Source organism: Leopardus geoffroyi, chromosome X, assembly GCF_018350155.1.
Source record: "Leopardus geoffroyi isolate Oge1 chromosome X, O.geoffroyi_Oge1_pat1.0, whole genome shotgun sequence".
In the NCBI taxonomy this organism is placed as follows: domain Eukaryota; kingdom Metazoa; phylum Chordata; class Mammalia; order Carnivora; family Felidae; genus Leopardus; species Leopardus geoffroyi.
The window spans coordinates 35,609,004-35,614,193 of NC_059343.1; the positions used below are offsets into that span (position 1 = coordinate 35,609,004).

The 5,190-nt window shown below is 56.2% G+C and overlaps 1 long non-coding RNA gene across 1 annotated transcript; it reads left to right on the top strand.

Moving 5' to 3' along the window:
• Window positions 1-3,116: 3,116 nt before the first annotated feature.
• LOC123594290 lies at window positions 3,117-4,959 on the top strand. Its single transcript, XR_006710741.1, has 3 exons — window positions 3,117-3,715; window positions 4,629-4,678; window positions 4,804-4,959. It is a non-coding gene; the product is annotated as an uncharacterized LOC123594290 (long non-coding RNA).
• The last annotated feature ends 231 nt before the right edge of the window (window positions 4,960-5,190 follow it).

Sequence of the window (5,190 nt, forward strand, 5' to 3'; positions counted from 1 at the left end):
TTTGATTTACTCATCTGCGGTCCGCACAGGACCATAAACTCCTGCAGGCTGATAATAATCGTAGCCATATTTACATAATGCCCACTACGTTGCCTGCCACTGTTCCAAGCAGCTCACGACAACCCCATGAAGGAGGTGCTGTTATTATCTTCGGCAAAACTGAGGCACAGAGAAGGGAAGTAATTTGCCCAAGGTCACACAGCTAACTAGAAGAGCCTGGATTGGAGAGGCAATGCTATTTCTATTTCTGTTTCATTTGGGCCTTTCCTGTTCTGCTGAGTACAGAATGATACCCATAATAGGTGCACAATGTCTGTTAGGGGAAGGAAGGGTGGAGGGGCCCCCTTATCTACTCATCTTTGATGGGTATGTGCTTCCCTTTTATCCTGGCCAGCCAAGCTTCATTATGTCTGCACCCCCATGTTCCCCTCTTAGGGAACCTGTCCACCCTTCACGTCCTGCCCTCTGGGTAGCCATATTCTTTTCCATGTAGTCCATCCCACTCCACTCCACCAACTGCAGCCGATTGGGCGAGAAAGGGCCCCTGACCCAGGAGCAGCCAATCAGAGGCTGATCTGGGAACCATGGCCATCGTGTGGTCTGGTGAGGAAAGACGAGTTGGCCAGTCCCGTTCTCCCTACTGGGCCATGTTTCACTTAGCTACACAGAGAATCTGAGCCACTCAGGCGTGGACAGAAGGCAGTGTCAGTCTTCCCGTGGCTGGTTAAGTTGTGAACAGCAGAGAACGGCTGGTGAACAGAGAGAAGCAGAACAAGAGAGAGGTAGAGAGATTCCTAGGACCCCCTCAGAGCCCACCATCTATTCAATTCCAGACCTCTGCTGCCTCACAACCAAACTCCTTTTGCTTGAGACACCTGAGTCTCTTCTGATCTTGTAAACAACCCCCAGTGTCTGTGACGCCCTGCGTCTTGCATCTGGGCATTTCTCCTTTCTAGAGGTTTCCTCTGTGCCTTCCTCTGCTTCTCCTCTAGCCTCCTTACGTCCCTCTCTCCCTCTCTAGTGCTCGGGCTAACCAGACGTTACATTTTTACTGGGCATTGCTTTTCATCAAGTCATGGGCCGCCAGCGCTGTGAGGCACCTTTCAGATCAGCACTGCCCAATAGAACTTTCTGCAATGCTGGCGATGTTCCACATCTTCGCTGTCCAGTACAGTGGCCACCAGACACATGTCGCTATTAAGCACTTGGAACGTAGCTGGCGTGACCGAGGAGCTAAATTTTGTATTTTATTTAATTTTAATCTACTAAATGTAAATAGTCACACGTGACGAGTGGTTACTGAGTTGGGACGACACAGCCACTCGATTATCTGATCCATTACGTCTTTTTAGAGATGAGTCTCTTGTTGTGAGCATCAGAGCCTTGGGTTGTCTCTTTCTTGTCTCAGAGGCTGTCTCCTCAGCCACTGCCCAGCTATGGGACGCAGCAACACAGGGACTGGGGTGACCGGCCCTCGCTGGAAGTCGAGTAGCTGTGCCAGGAGCAGGCCGGGTTGACGCTCAGAGGGTCTCCATGCAAGGGCTTACGTGTAGCAGGAGTTGGGGCACAGACCGGGACTATCTTGGTGGGAAGGCCTCTGGGGAAAGAGGGTGGAAGGCGGGGGTCCTGCCAGAGACCGTCGTGACCTCAAATTCAGGGACACCTCTCTGATTTGGGGGGCCTCCTCAGAGGTCCAGCCCTGCTTCTTCCCGGGGGACCCCCACCCTCCACCTTCTTTCCCCAAGATAGTCCTGGTCTGTGCCCCAGTCCCTCAGAATCTCTCTCTGCAACAGCCGATGCTGCCTTGAGACCAATGGTTTACTGTGCTCAGGGTGTCAGGCCCTGGGTCAGAAGTGAGTTAATCGCTTCCCTAACTGGTTCTGCCTATGTTTCCCAGGTGTGGCTAGGCGACCTCGTTCTGGCCCACAGCACGCGAACAGAAAGGGTGGATGTCACAGCCGGGTCTGGCCCATAGAAGCCTCCCATGAGTTCCTTCCCCTTCCACACCTTGGTACCAACGAACCCGTCAGAGCAACAAGATGGAAGGCACGTGGGGCCCTGAATCGCTTCTCGAGAGGAGAGCCGCCCGTCCTTCGGGAATACCCACGCGTCTTTCCCTGACCGCGACACCCCCAAGGAAACACATTTCCTTCTGCACGGGTCCTTATGTTGTGGCCGGCGGGGATTGGGGTCACTCTGGCAGTGCCAGAGAGGGACACGTGGCCTTGTGAATTGTCATCTGAGATCTGCGGTCGCGAGGTGAAGGCAGTGAGCTGAGCCTGCCCTCCCTGTGGCCGAGAGCCGACAGACTCACGTTGGCCTTGCTCTCCCAGGCCACCGAATGGAAGGTCTCTAACTGATGCCCACCAGGGAATGAATCCCTCAGGGCCGGGGGCAAAGGCCGACAGAGCAGCCTCCTCGGTGTGGATAACACAGCGGCTACCTGGGGCTCCCTTCCTTCACGGGCCTCAGGCCGGACCTGAGCGTGAGAGACAGGGAGCACCTCAGCTCCGAGGAGCTCCTGTAACTCGTTCTAATGTGAGCAGCAAGGAGAAAGTCAAAGGAATTGGAATCACGACTTGAGTGAGGCCCAAGGTGGGTATTTCCTGGCAAAGCGACGCGGAGCCTGGCCAAAATTCCCTGCCAAAATTTCCCGGCTCCGAGAGTCACGGATGAAGGGCACAGAAACTTTTCTGCCTCATTAACCAAACTAGGGAACACAAGAAGAGGGTCAGGCCGGGAGGGCAAGTATGGAGACCACTGCGGGGCTCACAAAGTCGGAGGGCTGGTGGGGGGGCCCACGTGCGGCTTCCAGCAGCTGGAACGGAACCGGGGGCCGAGGTGCAAACCTGCGTCTGGAGACAGGTGATGATAAAAAGCACAGCAAGGGGGGGGGGTTGCCAAGAGAGCCAGAAAGAACGTTCAGAAGAGGCTGACGGGGCAAACAAAGTGGGGCACTCGAGGCGCCAGGAAAGCCAGACAAGGAGACAAATGAAGACCAGGAGAGGGAGGAAGAGAGAGACGCAGGGGAGAGGGGTGGCAGGGAAGCCACGTGGGGCGGAGCGTGGGGGAGGAAGGGGGCGGTCAGCCATGTGGAACAGTGAGGAGACAAGAGGGAACGGGGCACGGAGAGGCCATCGGATCCGGTGACACGAGCTCATTGGCGGCCCGCGAGAACAAAAGTGAACCCAGAAGGACACTCACTGGTCGGCAAGGGGAAGCCAGGTGGAGATTCGAAATTTATGGCAGACAGTCTGCAGAAAGGATAAATTGCCCCTGAGGGACCGTGAGCTAATTGTATCACGTGGTGCGCCTCGGGCAGGGACAGTCTAGCGGCACAAAACAGAAGCCCACTTGCGCGAGCTCCAGTAAAAAGGGAGAATTTATGGGAAGAACAGGAGGCTACCTCGGAGATTCAAGGGCAGGAAGTGCGGCCGGCCTCTGGGGAAGGGAACCGGCAACTGGGGGGCCGGCAGGCACCTTGGCAGCCCTCTCCTCTCCCGCTCCGTGTCAGAGGCTCTGAGCTCTCTGATGGCTGCTTTCCTCCGAGGACCTTCTTCCTTCCCAGCTGCCGGTGCTGCTCTGTGCCCAAGGTGGAAGGTGGCTGCTTCGGGTGACCCTCCTCGCTGCGTTCACCCCGCCCTCCCCTGAGCCCACAACTGTGCCTGGCGCACAGCGTTCAAGTAGCCCACGGAGACTGCCTGGAACTGCCTAGGTGCGCCCCCCCCGCCCCGGCCAAGTTCCTGGGAGGGCTTCTAATTGGTCTGGTTGGGTCAGGTGTCCCTCCCTTACCCAATCAGCTGTGGCCGAGGGGAGGGTCTCGTGCCCTCGGGGGCCCCTTAGAGGGGACTGAGAAGCAGCATCTCCGGGAAGGGGGGCCAAGCAGGTTCTGGAAGAAGGGAACGTGGTGGCTGTCGTACTTCGATGTTCCAGAAAAGCCGAAGGCCTCTGATCTGCCTGGAACGGAAAGAGACTGGTGAGGTCAGGCTCCACTTTAATGGGGGCCAATAAACGCCTCCCTGGAGGCCACAAGGGGCGAGGTGTGTGTTCCCACAGACAAACAGCATTCCTAAAAAGAGATTTTTTTCCGTGCTTCCCTCGCTCCCCTCCACCCTACCACCACCCCCTCCCCCCCACACACCCAGGCCCAGGGATCTCACCCAAAGAGCTCAGCCCGGTCTCTCCCAACATCCAGGACATTTCCCCACTCTCAACTCTCGTGTTCTTGGATGTAGCCCGACTCCTTTGTTTCCTTCAACTACGGCCCAAAATGAGAAGAGCTAGGCAGGAGGGGGGCTGCGGGACATCGGGCAGCGACAATTACCCTGCTTAGAATGGCCCTGACCACAGGCACGTGGATCAGGCAGGGTCTCAACAGGAAGCAATTAGGATAGTTTGAGAAGTATTTATGTACAAAGGGCCCATCAACAGAGATGTGGGTGTAGGGTAACCACAGGGTTAGCCAAGAAGCAGAAACTGTTAGCACCCGACTTGTTACCACCCTGGACCAAAGGAACAGGAGGAGGTCATGGTTACCCAAACTGCAAAGGGGGACAGAGGTGAGCAGAGAAGGAGCAGAGGGGCGCCTGGGTGGCTCCGTCGGTTAAGCATCTGACTCTTCCGCTCAGGTCCTGATCTCATGGCTCATGGGTTCAAGCCCGCCGTGGGCTCCTCCAAGGTAAGCCTCTGCCCCTTGGCGTTTTGTTAGGAGCGCGCGACCCGCTGCACGGCTCACGCTTCCCACCCGCGCCTGCTGATGCCCTCGTGAATTCCGTGGTGCCTATTTCTTTCTCGCATTGGCAGCGCGGTGGCCCTCGCATTCTTGAGGCAAAGGTTTAGAGGGAGGAGGAAAGAAAAAAGAATGAAATCTGAAATGCTCCAAAGACGAAGGCCGAATCGTGCCCTAGCTATTTTTCACATCCTCAGCGGGAAGTGTGCACAGCAAGCCTTACCGTCTTCTTTTTTTTTTTTAATTTAAAAAAAAATTTTTTTTTCAACGTTTATTTATTTTTGGGACAGAGAGAGACAGAGCATGAACGGGCGGGGGGCAGAGAGAGAGGGAGACACAGAATCGGAAACAGGCTCCAGGCTCTGAGCCATCAGCCCAGAGCCCGACGCGGGGCTCGAACTCACGGACCGCGAGATCGTGACCTGGCTGAAGTCGGACGCTTAACCGACTGCGCCACCCAG